This window comes from Hippopotamus amphibius, chromosome 12 (assembly GCF_030028045.1).
Source record: "Hippopotamus amphibius kiboko isolate mHipAmp2 chromosome 12, mHipAmp2.hap2, whole genome shotgun sequence".
NCBI lineage: Eukaryota > Metazoa > Chordata > Mammalia > Artiodactyla > Hippopotamidae > Hippopotamus > Hippopotamus amphibius.
The window spans coordinates 77,077,908-77,094,951 of NC_080197.1; the positions used below are offsets into that span (position 1 = coordinate 77,077,908).

A 17,044-nucleotide genomic window follows, 5' to 3' on the forward strand; every position below is an offset into this window, starting at 1 on the left:
AGGCAGGACCAGGAGAGCTGCCCAGCTGAGCCCAGCCTAACCTGCTGACCTGCTGAATTGGGAGCTAAAAATAGTAGCTGATGTTTCAACCCCCTAGGTTCTGAAGTTAGTTACAGAGCAACAGCCGTCCCTTCTCAAGACGCCAAGTTCTATGAGATAATAAGTGTTCTTTGTTTTTTTGCTTTTAAATGTCACTGTCAGATGCAGCTGATAGCTACCAGATACAGTGCTATGAGGAAAAGATGAGAAAAGGCCCCTGCCCTCAGGGAAATGACAGGCCAATTGAACTTAAAACATACTTTCCAATGAGGCTGTCAACTCCTTGAGGTGAGAGGCTGATGGTATGTGTTTTAGTAGAAGGGATTTGAACACGAAGATGTGCATAGCAAACCAGGTCACCTCCACGAAGGACACAGTGGGTGGGCTCGTCCCTGTGAAGGCTTCATGAAGGAAGTAGGATAAGTGCTGGGTGGTCCTTGAAGGAGGTTCGGGGTTTAGAGAGATAGGGATACGAGGGGAGGTGGAAAGAGGGGGATCCTATCTGACCCTGGAAAGATGGATGTGTCAGAGGGATCTGTTGTGGGAAGTGGTGAATAACCAGGAATTGGGCTCAGATGTGGTGATTCAGGGCATGAAGGACACACGACAAAAGAACGACTTTCTCGGAGAAGGAAAGATGACGGCGAAGTAGAAGGATGTGGAGAGCATCTCTCTCCACAGATGCATCAGAATACATCAACAGATGCAACAATTCCCACAGAAAATTGGCTGAACACTGGCAGAAGACCTTGGCCACCGGAAAGGACTACAAAGATCCCGGCATAACTGGGCAGGACAGGAAAAAAAAAAAAAAAAAAAAAAAAAAGGAAGGAAGGAGAATGGCTTTCTCAATGCAGGGCCAGGAAAGGTTCATTTTATGAGGTCACAAGGCAGATCTGGTACAAGCCATTGTCCCCCGTTGCCACTCTCAGAAGAGTTTCAAAAGGCACATTGTCTTGGGGTCACCCCGCCAAAACTCCTGACCTCAGAAGTGACTAGGCCTGAAGAATCTCTATCATATACCTGTGCACCCCTGGGCCCTTTACTTTCGTTTACCTGGTGGGCTTACTGCCGGCCTGGGGTGGGGTCACAGAGTTAGGCCTTTAACAAAGGTTGGATTGTCGGCTGAATGGATTTCACAAACCTAGAGTGAAAGTAAGAGAGGTCTCCACTTCTTCTGAGTTGCTAAGGTCTGTCTCCTCTCCCTCTGCATCTGGGCTGCCTGGGCCTGAGAGGAAGAGGACCACAGGCTGCAGGGTGATACCTGGCTCTGTGCAGGGCCGTCCCTTTCAGGGCCTGGAGAGAAGGCAAACAGAAGCCTCTCCCCACCCCCATTCTCTGCATCCAACTGCAAACACAAAGGCGCTAAATAATCCCAAACCAAACCAGCTTCAGAATTAGAGGCCGGAGGAGAGGGCAAGTATTATCTCTTTTGTCCAAGGAGCCTTCTCTCTTTTACTGAGCAATCATTATGTGCTAAATAGATCTCTTCTCCATTAGAAAACCCTCCCGATAGTTCCGTAAAATAAGTACAATGATCCCTGTGTTATAACTGAGGAGCACCAGGCCCCAGGAGAGGGAGAAAGGTGCCCAGGGTCTCAACGCCAGCGAGTAGGAGAGGCAAGATCTGAACCTACCCAGCCCGATGCTGCAACTGTGCTCTCCCCACGAAGCCCCCACGTGCTGCCTGGCGACGATGACTGGTCAGAGCTACCACACACTTTCACAGGAGATTCGTCGTAGAGGCGCTGCGACTCAGCCAAGAGAGAAAGTGAGTTAACCGGTTGGACGTCAGACCCAGCTCTGTTATAAAGTAACCACCAAAGCCATGTGGCCTTGGGCTTGTCAAGTGATATCTCTGGACCTCAATTTTTTTTATTTATAAAACGAGAAAAGGAAGCTGGACGGTGGATTGGACCCCTTCCAGTTCTCATGGTTGGGAGGTTTTCCGTCTCTTCCATAGAGAGACTAGCCCAGACGGAACTAGGGTCTCTGTCCTAATTCACGGCTTAGGAAGGAGGCTCAGATTGGCCCAGTTCAACCTCCCCCAATCCACTGTGCCAGGGGAATGGGGTCTCGTAGTGCTAACTTGGCTGCTGGAGGCTCAGCCTTGCAGGTGATGGGGCGGTTAAGGGGCAACAGTGACGGGCCCTTGGACCCACTAACAACCATTCTCTCTGCCGACATCCAACCAGGATGGTAAAGATTCACCAAGCCATCCGTTCCGGGCCCTGGGAAATTACACCTTTGCTTCCTTTGTTTTGGAAAAGGAGAGCCTGTCCATTCCATCTGCCACTTCCTTCTTTCCAAATCCTCTCACCTGGCAGAAAAATCTGCACTAAGTTGCTGTATAAGAGATGGGGGGCCAGCCTCGCTAGCCTACGACGCGCCTTTCCTGAAAGTTGGTCCTCGGGGATCAAAAGTGGTGAGGACATTGACCAACCCTCTGCACCAACCCACCAAAGCAATTAACCCCACGCAGTGGGCAGGCCCAGGAGAGGGAAAGAAGGGTCCTCCAAGGGTGTCTGCCAGGTGGTGGCATCACCTGTGTGAAGGCGGCTGAGCAGGTGAAGGGAAGGGGGGGGACCCACACCTGCACCTCCCCCCAGGGCAGCACTGCAGCCTGCAGTGTCCTGAGGCGAAACTCCGCCTCCTCCCCGCTTCCCCTCCCAGCATCCCAGCAACTGAAGCGGCAGGATTCTGTCACAGAGCCTGCAGTCACTGGGAGCCGGTCCAGGACAGAGCCTGCGTGAGGGAAGAGGTCTGAACAGGAGAGGAAGAGTAAAGAGACACAGAAGTCGTTGCTTTGAGCCAGGAGAGATTTTGAGCCAGTGGTTGCTGCTGGCGGAGGACGGCGGCGGGCACATGCAGGTACCTGCTTCTGTCTCCCTCTCCTTGGTCCACTTTATTAAGCGCCAGTCCATCCCCGATGTCCGGAGAGGAGACCCACCACAGCAGGGGCTCACGGGAAGGACTCAGGTGGGCCTGAAGGCTGTGCTGGGGGCAGGGTGGGAGGGGAGCGGGTGCAGGAGAGAAGCTTTGGTGGTGAAGAGGGAACTAGGATGGAAGGTGACAGCTGGGGAGAAGGGAAGGGGGCCCCGGGGCAGCTGCTGCTGGAGGCGGCTCTGCTTGCTCCACCAGGTGCTAATGCACAGGATCAGCTGTGAAGGGCTGGGGCTGGGGCTGGGACCCCTGTGTCCCTCGAGGCCATTATCTATCTGTTACATGGGGTGGAGCTTGGGAAAAAGATGTGTTGGCACATTGCAAGAGGAGGCTCTCTGAGGAGGAAGAGGTGCTGCGGTAGAAGGGATGCGGATGGGAATGAAAAGAGCCTCTGCCCGAGGGAGGCAGCTGCTGCAGGCTAAGATGATTCCCACCTGGAAGATCCTCAGAGAGGCTGCCCTCTCCCAAAGGGCCTGGTGGGACTGGCCTGAGCTAGGCAGGGAAACTCCGCTGTGACTAGGGAGAAGCTGTGCAACCTTGGCCAACTCAGTCAACCTCTCTGAGCCACGGAAAATCATAAAAATGCCCACTCTACTGGCCTTAGCGGACTGTTGTGATGTTCAGTTGTGAAAGAGCTTTGTACAATATGAAGGGCACTTAAAGGTAAAGGTGTAAAATCATTACCACTAGAACCTCTTAGACTAGCGGTCCCCAACTGTGGCTGCATCCCACAATCTCTTGAGAAGCTTTTTTAAAATTGCTGCTCCTGGACCCCATCCTAGATCAGTGATTCAAATTGGGCTGGAGCGGGGAGGGGTTAAGACAACAGAGGGGGCAGAAAGTGGTACTTTTAAAAAAGCTTTTCAAGTGATTCGGAAGCCCTGGAAAGGTGGAGACCCACCACCTAAGACCTCCCCAGGCTTCCTGAAGATAACCACGTGGTGCGAATGTCTTAGAGAAGCAGAGTCTCGGCTTCTCCCAGATCACCTGTAAGAGAATTTCTGGGAGGCTGGGCAATGTCTGTATTGAACATGCAATAAGGCAGCCTGGACCGTCATTCTGTGCTAAGTCTGTCAATTCCCTCCTTCCCTGCAGGGTGAATAATCACATCTGCAAGTATCACGCTGCTCTGAACAGTGCGGGCAGAGCCGCTCTGGGAGGGGACATGCCCTCCTTGGGGAATATGTACAGACGTATGCTTCTGGGATGGGGGCGCATCAGACAGAACATCCCATCCCATTCCATTCCTGCTCCACTGGGGTGACAGCCCAATTATACCGTGACAATTTTCCCAGCCAAAGAGGCTGATAACCTTAAGAAAAAGAGGACAAAATGATGAGTTCTACATGATGAATAACACCAATTAGCAGTGTTTTATGGTTTTGTCAATAGATGTCCAGGTTTTTCTGCTCCACAATCTCTCTGCTGGCTCTGTTCCATTCCTAAGATCACACACAGACACACACACACACACACACGCACACCCCAACCGCACTAAACACACAAATGCAGGGGTGAAGAGAATGCAAGGAGCCAGGAACTCACACCAGGCAGCCGAGCTACTTGGGAATGTGGCCAGTGTAGAATCGCGTGATGCAGATGACCTTGGAACCCAAAGGCACCCTGGGAATTGCTCCCCATCTCATGGGGCAGTATTAGCACAGCAGTTAAGAGCAAGGATGCTGGAGCCAGACTGCCTGGGGTGCAATCTCACCCCCCACTTACTGGCTGTGTGACCCTGGACCAGCGACTCCTCTGGGGTGGGGATGCTTGCAAAGCTGCCAGGAGAGTCAATGAGTCAGTACACACAAAGCTCTTAGAAACGTGGCCGCACATGCTATGCTGGGGAAGTGTCTGCTGCTGTTAACTACTGTTTTTCCTGTTGTTGTTTTATGATACGTGAGGAAGCGGAGGCCGAGAAAATAATTTGCTCTGTTTTTCATGCCACTTGACTCTTGTAGGAATACAGCCTAAGGAGACAGTCATACATGTGAATACTTATCTGTAGGAAAAATGTTAACTGTAGCATCACTTAGAACAAAAAGGTAGAAAACAACCTGAATGTCCCACAATAGGGGATAGGCTACCCAAATGATGGTGCACCTATGTGATGGTTATATAATAATTGCATGAGAAAATCAGAGACATAATATGGAGGGTTTTTTTTTTTAACAAAATACAAAGCGGTCTCAGTAGAGATATAGGTGCAGAGACAGAGCTAGTCTGGAAGAAAAACCCAGTAAAATACCAACACTGAAAATCTCTGGTTGTGCAATTATGAGAACTTTCATTTTCTCCCTTATACTTTTCTAAATTGTACTAATTTTGCATAATGAGCAGATACAACTTTAAAGTCAGTAAATAAAATGCTTCAAGCCATTTGCTCAAGGTCAGACAGTGCACTCGGAGCCCCCAGGGCTTTCTCTATCCCTGGCCAGGGTTCTGGCTGCACCAGCAGTAGGAAGGGAGACTAAATGGGATGAGGATGATGGACAAACACCAAAAAGCACCAGGACCTGGTGCAGCCATGCAGGACTGCGACCTGGCTCAGAGGGGACCTGGTCCCTATCTGCAGCCCCAGCTCCCGGGGCTGAGCTGGACGGGCAGAGCTAGACAGGCGTTTCTATCCAGAGGCACTGCGCGGCGCAGTGGGAACACCCCAGCACACAGTCCAATGCCTGCCTTTGGGGTTTCCCAGAAATAGAAAGAGCCAGCTTCTACTCTGAAAATACCAAAGAATTGTACCAACTTTTCTTTTCTTTGTCTTTTCTACAGGCTCCCTCTGCAACTGGGGAGCCAGAGACCCAGAGGATACAGTTCAGCGTCCCTGCTGGTCTGCATCCCCTGCTTCTCCTTAATATAGAAGCATCTTTCTGTGCCCAATGTTTTTCCAGTCATAAAGCCAAGGTGCTGACACAGCCAACACTGAGGAATGTTTATTTTGCTACTTTGAAATAAAAAAAGGATCTGAAAATCACTTAATAACTAAGAGAGACTTCATCTAAGGAAAACAGGGAAAGAGGGAAGAGGGAGAGGGGGAGGGAGAGAAGGAGAGAGGGCGAGAGGGAGGGAGAGAGAGAAAGTAAGAGAAAAGCAGAGGGAAGAGATTTATCATACTTGGTATCACATAAAAATTACAACATCACTTTCAAAACTCTGCTATAACCTGCTCAGTATATTTTTAAGCGTTAAGTTCTGATCTTTGTAAAACATGAGACTGGAGTAGATAACCTCTGAAACTGAGTCTATATAAAGTTGAAGTTCTAAGTTAACACCAACTCTCTTTTTAAAAGATCACTCTGGTGGCAGAAGCCAAGCAATAAAGTTTGCCTGGTTATCGAGGGAGCCAGCTGTGCATTTAATGAATAGGCTTGAGCAACCATAGAATTTTCAAGCAAAAGCTGAAAAACTGTCTAATGCAACCACCTCACTATACAGATGAAGACACCTTCCTACAGAATGTATGTATGTATTCTGTATTCTGGATACAGGATAATACCAACAGCTAATACCCACCCAGTGCCAGGCAGGCGACTTGTTCAGGGTCACAACACGCCAGCGACAGGCCCAGAATTAAGTGTGATTGCTGCCTTCCCCACAGTCCACTCATTCTGACTCTTGGTGGATTTAAAAATGAAAGAAATGCTTATCAGAAACTACTCCTCACAGCCCAAGATGTCCAGAAAAGGAGCAGATACAAAGGTGACAGCAGGTCAAGAGCAACCACATCCTCTCTCCTTTCGCCTCTGAGCACAGAAAGGAGAGCGTGGAGAAAAGATTGTCATCCTGGACCAGCTGGTGGAGGAGCAGACAAGAGCATCAGGCCTCTCCTGGGATGAGCAGAGATGAGTCAGAGCTAAGAGCCCTCGGGAACAAAGAACACGTAGAGGAAAGGGCTTCCCAGAGGGCTTCCATCGCAGCAGCAGAGGAACCTGGTCCACCTGGGAGGGGCCAGAGCCTGCAGTACCCCAGGAGACAGCAAGAGTGTGTCAAACTTGAAAACAGTATTTAGGAAAATGGGATAGAAGACTAACCCTGGTTACTTGGAGCTCACTGCTGGCGTTTCTTCATGTCATGCTCAGATGGCAAATAAGAGTTTATAAATATGATAAGTAGTAAAGGCTGCACTTCGATATTTTCATTAAGGCCTGATTTAGTTGGAAAAGTGCCTGCGAATAGAAATGCATGTCCTAGGGACTTCCTAGGTGGCGCAGTGGTAAAGAATCCGCCTGCCAATGCAGGGGACATGGGTTTGAGCCCTGCTCTGGGAAGATTCCACATGCCACGGAGTAACTAAGCCCGTGTGCCACAACTATTAAGCCTGTGCTCTAGAGCCCGTGAGCCACAACTATTGAGCCCATGTGCCACAATTATTGAAGCCCATGCACCTAGGGCCCGTGCTCCACAATAAGAGAAGCCACTACAATGAGGAGCCTGCACACCACAATGAAGAGTAGCTCCCGCTCGCAGCAACTAGAGAAAGCCCGTGTGCAGCAACGAAGACTCAACACAGCCAATAAATAAACAAAAAATAAACAAATTAATTAATTAGAAAAAAAACTCAAAAAAAAAAATGCATGTCCAAGAAGAGCTGGGACCTGAACTCGTGACTTCCTACCACAGGCAAAGGCCTTTTCCTCTTCCTGAAAAAACTCAGGATCTTTTCAGAGTGCCTCCCACATGTCAGAAGCATCATGTAGAAAAAGAAATATTTTCTGAGTCTTCTTTATGCCAGGAACCAAGCCCTGAGTATAGATCTTGTCTCCTTCACTTCGTATCTATGGGATTGTAGGCAAGTTACTTCACATCTCTGAGTCTCAGTTTCCTCATATGTAAAATGGGGATGATGATGGCCACTTCATAGGGTCAGTTGTGCACAGTGATGTAATTTGGGGGAAAAAAAGAAATTTATGTCCCAATCTTTGATTTGGATAAAAACATGCACGGAAATTGGGCTGCTAGCGCCATAAGACAACACTGTAAGTCAGTCATCCATCCAGCAAAGTGTATCTCAAGTATGGACACTTGCAGGCAAAGTAGAACAGAAACTCCAAATCTAACAAACAAGGACAGCTCTCACAGTTACTATTCTCAAAGACTTCTACTTAAGAAGAAGGTCAGCAGGGGAGAGAATGTTTTCTTTCACATTATTTAGAGCTTTATCGAATCACTGATTTTATAACCCTCTTCACAAACTCAAGAGGAGTGTGGAAAACTTTAAGAGGGTTTATAAAACATTACACAACCGTCCATTTGAGAAAATCTTTTAAGGGCTGAGGTTTCACGGACTCAAATCCATCACCAGGAGTTTCAGATCTCTTTGAGTTTCTCAAAATGTATTCCTTGGATTACAGCTTTTGTAGGACATGAATAGAAGTTACCCCCTCCCAAAAAGAGGTGGAGCTTCCATTGTAAAAATAATAATTTGAACAGCACTGGTTTAAGAAGTGAAATTGGGGACCTCCCTGGCAGTCCAGTGGTTAAGACTTTGCAGGGGGTGCGGGTTTGATCCCACATGCTGAGCAGCCAAAAAACCAAAATACATAAAACAGAAGCAATATTGTAACAAATTCAATAGACTTTTAAAAGAGGTTTATGTGCTGCAGGACTTCTCAGAGCCTTTAATCTGCGCATATGCATTGTGTATCTCTAAGAGGCAGCATTCTAAAACAGATGCAGGGCTTCCTAGGTGGCGCAGTGGTTGAGAATCCGCCTGCCAACGCAGGGGACACGGGTTCGATCCCTGCTCCAGGAAGATCCCACATGCCGTGGAGTCACTAAGCCTGTGCACCACAACTACTGAGCCTGTGCACCACAACTACTGAGCCTGTGCACCACAACTACTGAGCCTGTGCTTTAGACCCGTGAGCCACAACTATTGAGCCCATGTGCTGCAACTACTGAAGCCCACACGCCTAGAGCCTGTGCTCCAAAACAAGAGAAGCCACGGCAATGAGGAGCCCGCGCACCACAATGAAGAATAGCTCCCATTCACCACCTAGAGCTTGTGCTCCGAAACAAGAGAAGCCACATCAATGAGGAAGCCCCCATTCACTGCAACTAAAAAGAAAGCCCACGCACAACAAAAAAGACCCAACACAGCCAATAAAATTAATTAATTAATTAACTAATTAAAAAAAAGCCTACTGCTACTTCTAAAAAAAATAAAATAAAAAAATAAAACAGATGTAGTGCCCAGGGATTCTTTTCCCATGGGAATGTCGTGGAGGAACTAGTGCTCTGCAGATCACACTGAGGAACTGTCAAAAGATGCTATTCTAGGAATACAGTCAGTTGAGTATTCATTTAAATACTCAAAATAGGAGACAAAATAGGAGGAAGTTTAAAGGACCACAGGAGATGTGTAACTGAGATAAGAGAAAAATATCTTGACAACAAAGGTTGTAAAGCTCAAATACATGTCCTTGAAGGGGTATAGGTTATGAATTCTCTTTGGGGATGTTTCAGAAAAGGCCTGGGATAATTAGAAACTTGCTCTAATACAGGGCAGAGTAGTGAGTGAACTCCCTGACTTTTGGAAGTCTCTCCCTGCTCAATTCTTCCATGTCATTTTGTCTTATTCTCTACTTATTCATCAGTGAGTTCAGCTGACTTCCTTGCAAATTAAACACATTCCTGAAGTGCTATGTGTAAAGAAATACATTCTCTGTCAATTGAGTCATATTTTCCACTGACTTGTGTTATAATCTAAAGAAGAACATTGACCCCAAACACATCACAAAAGGCACATTTTTGAACTGCTGGGCACTCAAGGAAGCACCCACCTGAGCCCAGAAGCCAGACAAGTAACGAGCTAAGATACACGGTCTGTCCACACTTGCTTACTCACGCATTCACTTAATCCCTAAGTGAGCTGGAAGTTCTCACTGCTCCCAGGATTCTGAATAGATAAGTCTACTCAGAATTGCTTATGTTTTTAAAGGAATTTATCAGAATCCTTAGATATTCTCTTCCCCTGGCTTTTTTAGCATGGAAGCAGTTTTCAAGTCGAACAGGGCCCTAAGCCCCTTTACATGAGTCACCTCTGTGACTGCCAAGTATCTGATGGTTGAATAGCTGAATCGTGGTCAGGGTTAGGTTAGGAAATCTAAATTTGCAAAGTGAGAGAAACTATTACATATGTATCTCCCAAAGGACTGATTTATGAAAGCTCTGCATGGTTTCCACTGTTCCTAAAGGTTGGGCAATTTTCAGGGGCCCGCTGCTGCCTCAGCACTCCACTGAAGAAAGAAGAGACCACGGAAATAATAACGCTCTCTGATTGGATGCCTGCTACACGCCAGGCCGTGTGATGCATCTTGGATAGCATCATCTCATTCCATTCCACCAGCCACCATGAGGGATGCTGTATCCATGGCCCGATTTTACACAGAAGAAAACCAAAGCTCAGAGAGGTTCACAGCATCCCCAAGGCCACACAGCTGCACAACCAGAGGGTGGCAACAGCAGTGGGTGCTGACTCCTGGGTCGGCTGACATCATCCCTTCCTACGTGGTTAACAGAGAAACTAGGGGCTCAGAACGGCGTCCTCATCTCTCCCATCCCGTCTCTCCTGATACGGCAATGGGCGTGGCAAACGCAATGCTGCTCACGTGCAGATTCAGCCCCTCGAGAGCCAAAATGCAGCAAGAAGGAGAGGAAAAGAGTCTCTTAGAGTTCCCACCTTTGAACATACATTTTGAAAAGTATCCCCTGCTTCCGCTAACAAACAAAAAGGCTCTTTCTCAAATCTGGTCCGCGATGCCCACCCTTTCTAATGCCAGAGCATTCCTTTTCCCAGCACTGGAGAAAGGAATTAGGATGGTAGGAAGTATGCCACAAACTAGCGGAGGTTCATTTTTCTATAGACTAGACATTCTCATGCAAATTTAGCTGTATTGTGATTTTCTTAATGTGAAAAGACCCCCTTCTATTGAAAACATCTCTGATAGGAAGTAAGTCTATTAATTTTATACACGCACACACAAACACACACTCTCTCATGTCAAAAACAGCAACTTTTTAGAAGTGCATCTATTGGAAAAAGTGAGGCAGGCAAGTATTAGATGGAAGGCCCATGATGGATTTCCTTTAAGCCCAACATGATTTCATTTTTTCCACACTCCTGGAAACGGCAAATATTTTGGGGGGAGGGGAAGGGAAAGGGTTATAGCATCCTTTTAAATTTGGGTTTTCAGCAGTGAAAGCCGTCCCCGGTGAGAGATGATCAGCATGAAATCAACCCCTCTCTTGGAATCCTGAGGATTTTAAGTTGACTGTTGCTCAAATCGCTTTTGAGACTCCCCACTTGAATTTGAGCCCTGAAATACTGTAATGAAATTACACATAAAGCAATGAAAAGAGGAGAGACTTTCTTATCGGTATCCCAAGGTGATAATTTTGGACACGGTTCCAAATCTACAATTATTTAACTTTTGGCCAGTAAACCTCACATACCCAGAGTTCCCCTGGGAGCTGAAACTCGCTGGGAAGAGTCTTGGAAGAGGGGCAAGAAGGGATCTGGGGCTGACCGTTGGGTCGTGACGTCCCAGACAGCCGACAGATGCCGAGCCTGTGCTGCAGGGCCAGTGATGGCCCAGGAAAGCCACGTGGTCCCACTTTAGGAATGCCTGCTCTCAACTCTCTCCCGCCCCAGCCAGCAGGCACGGGGGACGCCTAGTTATCTGACATCAGAGAAGAAGCAGGTCATCTTCAAATCGGAAATATCTCAACACCGCAGTGTGCCTTTTTCTCATTTTAATTCTTTTAGATGGAAATCCTTCACTGTTTCACACCACTCCCTGCCCACGTAATTGGACAGAGCACATCACTTTTTTTTTTCCCAAGTTGAATGGTTTTATTGCAATAATTCTAACAGCGGGTGCCTACACAAGGGTGATGGCAGGAGGCCCCAGGGGACCGAGACAGTGTCGTATTTATATGTTGCCTTAGTGAGTTCTCGATTGCTGGGAGGCCCCTGCTCTCCTGCAGCCACACGACTGTCTCTCGTCTGGAGTGTGACTGTCTCCTCCCCCGGCTGCCAGCCCTCACCTCCACTCCCACTGTCTGTCTCACAACCACCCTAGTCCCACCTGCACCTAACAGCCCGCTGTGACTCAGTTCAATGCAATCCCACAAGAGGACTTCTGAGAGCAGCCACGCATGCCAGAGTCCACAGGTCACCAGATGAAGGAGGCCGGGTGGCACCTGTCCCTACCTGGGGCACCCACTCAGTCTCTGATGTTCCAACCTGAGGTGGAAATGCACACACAGGGAGATGTCTTTCTCCTACAAGAAAACCAACGCCGTGGGCACAGTGCAAATGACAGGGGCCCCCACCCAGCCTCCGTGGGCACCAGGCAAGGGCACCTGACCTTTCCGAGGGGGCAGCTGCGCTCAGTGCTTGTGACCAAGCTTGGAAAATTGAAACATAGAATGGACGAGACCAGAAACATTGTTTTTCAGAAGAAAACAAAAATCCAGGTCTGCCTGTGAAATCTTCCAACATTTCTTGTATTTTTAAAAATTTTTTATTCTTTCCACCTTTATTGAGATGTAATTGTCATGTCCAATATTTCTTATAGTCACATCATATTTGGCCCGCACATCACTGATGTAGGACACCTGGTCAGGAGTAACCTGCAAAGTCTCAGGTTGGGCTTTTTGGTGATAAGTGTTTGGAATTCTGCTAGCATATAAAGCTGTGTACCAAGGGGGTGCAAGTACAGAAAAAAAATAAACTGAAGTAAAGTAAAAAGTAAAGTAAAATGATATGAGATTAAAATAAAATAAAATAAAATAAAATACACACTTCTATGGGTTCCCCGCATGCACACGTATAAGCTGCCCCTGGCAAGCGTGACCTGTCCCCTAGAGCAGACGGCAGTCCTGCACAGACCACAAGCTTTTTCCCCAGCACACCAGACTCTTCTCTCCCCCCCAGCGATACTTAAAGCAGCCCGTGAGCGCCTGTCTGATTTATGGCTCAGCTCCCATAGCCTGTGGAAACTTTGTTCTTCCTGCCCCTAGTCCTGTGATTTATAAGTGATCTATAACCCAGCAGTAACTTCTCTTTCTCTGCCAGGGCAACAAAAGGCAGAGAAGAGCCTAGAAGCGGATTTCTGTTTCCCAGGACTTCAGAAGTTGGCACTGCTGGGTAAGAGGCCAACCTTCTGTATTCCTTCCTTCCTCTATAAAATACAGAAGTCTCAAATAACCTCCTGCTTTCCTGCTTTCTAATCTAGGATGGTTTCCTGCAGCCCAGTCACTAAATTTAACAGAAAACGTGAAGCCCTAAAAGGTTAAAGAACCTCAGACTCAGTGAGATTAGACGCCAGAGTCTGTACACAAGCCTCTCCTTGCCCAGCACGAAAGTGCCTTTGGTCCACACTGCGGTAACACTCACAGATCCTTCCTTCAAAATCCAGGGGCTGGTTGTCTGATTAAGGATTTCTTAGCTTGGCCTGCTACCTCTGCCCCCTGGAGAGTCAGGGGAGAGAGATGAAATTTAAAAGCACTAATTCCATTTCCTCCTGGACAGCTCTGCTAAGGAGTTTGGTTGGGTAGATGTGAATAAAGTTGGCTTTTAAAAATGTTTAAATAATCCTTAGGTTTCCACTTTCTATGGAAAAATATACTTGTGTTGGAGTCAGAAAACGTGAGTCCTGGGCTCAGCTCTGGCCCGACTGCCTGTGTGACCGTGGGTCAGTCACTCCTCTTGTCCACATCCATCCCCTCCTTCATAAAGGGGGGCATTTATGACCACTCCAAGCTCTACATCTGTCCATCTGTGACCCTGGATACTGCCCTACCCAATACCCCATGGGAAGGGGCTGAGTGAAAATCTGCATTGTACTTTGGTTGGAAACCCAACCACTGAAAAAAAGATTACTGTATTCTTACAAGACATATTCAGATTACTTTCTCTATATTAAGTCATGTCTTAAGTGCAATTTATTTAAAGAGATTCTACTGTGAATCCTTTAGGAAAAGAGCCTTCTAGTTAAAAAGCTTGCTGTCCTGAGTCTATTTTTATGTCATATTTCATTTCAGTGTTGGTTTCAGAAAACAAAACTGCAGTTGGCTGGGACTCCGTTTCCTTTGAGGTGCAGGTGGCTGGTCACCCCCAGGTGGCTGGCTGGTCAGGGTCACTGAGGTCCCCTCCGCTGCCTGGCAGAGGGGAGAACCAGGCTCTGCTGAGTGTCTGGCCTGCTGAACCCTTTCACCTGCAGCCTCACAACAACTCAGGCGGGGCAAGTGGAATTTGCTTCCTTATTTTGCAGATGGCAAAACAGAAGCTTGGACAAGTTTAAACAAGGTGCAGCTAACAGACAGTGATTCAGACGCAAGTTCTCTGACTCCAAAAGCAAGGAAGCTCTGAATTCAGGATGGCGAAGGCAGTGTCCCACAGGATGCTGCGGTGGCTGTGGCAATGAGAGGAGCGTGCGTACGGCATTCTGGCCCGAGTCAGGATCCCCAAAGCAGCAGCGGCCCTTCAGTCACAGTGGAAGCAAACAGAGACCCACAAGAGTCGGAAGACGCTGCTCTGGGGTCTCTTGTACCCTCTGCCTGAAAGGAGGAAGGGGCAGCTGGAAAACAGCCAAGGAACATCAGCAGGTACCCCACCTGCAAAGGGGAAAGGACATGGTGGGACATGAAAGAGGGCGAGGATGCTGAGGGCGAGGACCGGGAGACGTGGGCCTTTGAAAGCTGTGCGATACTGCCTTCCCCATCCTGATGAAAACTCTGAGCCGAGTCCAACTTATGGGTTGTGTCCCAAGGACTAAGTGGGAGACCCTGCCTTTGTCCCACGGAGGAGGATGTGAGGAAGTGTGTGAGGAAGGCTGTAGGAGGGTACCACCCCCCGAGGATGCAAAAATGTGAGGGGAGAAGAACAGTGATGGAGTGAGGAAAGGCCCTCTAGAAAGATGTACATGCAGCTCTGTGCCTTCAGGGCCCCAGAAGGAAAAAGAGCATAGGATGCTTGCTGGTTTCCCATCAAAAAGACAAACTGGCATGTAAATAAAAGCATATGCACACATTTAGCAACCATGAATTCATTCTCTCTCCTTGTTTAATACCAATCAGACCCTCACGTAATGCGTTCTGTTCATTACGTCTCCCTTGAGGGCGACGGACCACAGGGTAGCCGGGTGCCCTTGAACCTGCCCTCTGAGCCTCAACTGTCTTGCCTGCCAAAGAGGAAAACAATGCCTAGCCTTCCCACCGCATTTGGTTGTTGGAGCATAAGATCAGTGGTAATAATACCAACCTCTGTTGTCGTGCTCACGTGTGGCTGCATGTCACACTGTGTACATGCTGTTACATGGTGTCACATGTTACATGCACATGGTACCTCTGTTAACTCATCTGACCCTCAAAACGGCCATGTGTGATTGGCCCCATTATGCCCCATTTTACAGAGAAGGAAACTGAGGCACAGAAGTTTTCAGAACTTGGTCTACATCACCTAGCAGGTGAGTGGCAGAGGGGGGATTTGAATTCAGACGGTCTGGCTCCAAAGTCCAGGCCTCTAATCTCTAAGACACGATGTCTGAAAGCACTGAACGCATTCGAGATGCGTTTTTAAATGAACGGTGCCATTCTCATTCCTGTTAGGACTACTCCCACGGGAGAGGATGGATTCCCCAGTGGGGTAGCGCCCCAGCCTCAGACCCACACCCCCACTGGCCGGGTGCCAGCCTCCGGGAGGAGAGGGAAGGCATGGTCCTGGCCCCTCCCAGCCGCAGGACTGTCTTCCTGTGTTTTTTTTTCCATAGCAAAATGCCTCTACTGCCAAGAGCAGGGTTTGTCTGTCTCCTGGAGACAGTGGTTGTCAAGTCCTGGGAGCAAGTAAGCATATCAAAAACAGCAGCGCCGCAGACAGCGCGGCTGTGGGCTCCTTTGAGACATCGGTTTCCCTCTCGCCAGAGAGCCGGGGTCTGTCTGCGTTCCCCGCCCCTGTGGCGGAGGTCGCTTAAGGCTCCAAGATGTTTTCTAGGGCCAGGCAAAGAGTGTCTGCAGGGCGCGTGATGGGTTAAAGGAAAAGCCTCTCCACAGTAACAAGGATGAGATCAGAGCTTTGCTCAAAAAAAAAAAAAATTGTCATAGATAAAGCATAATGGGAAAGAATATGATCAAGAATGTCTATATATGTGCAACTGACTCACTTTGCTGTGCAGCAGAAATTAATGCTACATTGTAAATCAACTATATTTCAATAAAATAAATTTTTAAAACTTGTCATAAACCCCATCAGGGCTAGGCCCCCAATAGGGTAGGTGATGGCCGAGGTGAGAGCAGTACTGACGGCACTTACTATGGCGTCTGCCTCTTTTTTCTCTCTCGTCATGGGAACGAGCAGTCACTCGTTTTGGATAATCTTTCCAAAGTTTTCACCGAGAGATTTCCACTCCTTCTTTAGGGCGCCAAGGAGAGGAGGACCAAGATAAATAATGAGGACCTACTTATAGCACAGGGAACTCTACTCAATACTCTGTAATGACCTATATGGGAAAAGAATCTAAAAAGAATAGATATACGTATACATAGAACTGACTCACTGTGCTGTACAGCAGAAACTAACACAACATTGTAAATCAACTATACTCTAATAAAAATTTTTGAAAATATATGAGACAGGACTTCCTAGGTGGTGCAGTGGTAAAGAATCAGCCTGCCAATGCAGGGCACACGGGTTCAAGCTCTGCCCTGGGAAGATTCCACATGCCACGGAGCAACTAAGCCCGTGCGCCACAACTATTGAGCCTGTGCTCTAGAGCCCGTGAGCCACAACTACTGAGCCCATGTGCCGCAACTATTGAAGCCCACGCGCCTAGGGCCCACGCTCCACAACAGGAGAAGCCACTACAACGAGGAGCCTGTGCACCACAACAAAGAGTAGCCCCCGCTCGCAGCAACTAGAGAAAGCCCGTGTGCAGCAACGAAGATCCAACGCAGCCAATGAATAAATAAATTTATTTTAAAAAAATATATACATATATATATATGAGACAAAGAGGTGGCATGAACACCGTTCTCTAGGAGTTCAGAGCAAAAGGAA

General features: G+C 48.0%; 2 protein-coding genes across 7 annotated transcripts in view; both read right to left on the reverse strand.

The window, feature by feature from the left end:
- The window catches only part of GALNT8 (polypeptide N-acetylgalactosaminyltransferase 8), a 116,383-nt gene that overhangs the window by 11,392 nt on the left and 87,947 nt on the right, over positions 1-17,044 (reverse strand). The window lies entirely within an intron of this gene.
- Positions 1-17,044, reverse strand: part of KCNA6 (potassium voltage-gated channel subfamily A member 6) — a 36,368-nt gene that overhangs the window by 11,144 nt on the left and 8,180 nt on the right. For 2 of the 6 annotated variants that reach the window (XM_057702498.1, XM_057702497.1), the window contains exon 3: positions 1,677-5,983. The exons of 2 other annotated variants lie outside the window; for them this stretch is intronic. The gene's annotated coding sequence lies outside the window, so the exon portion shown is untranslated. The remainder of the gene's footprint in view (positions 1-1,676; positions 5,984-17,044) is intronic. 2 more of the 6 variants (XM_057702501.1, XM_057702500.1) reach the window with 2 other exon arrangements.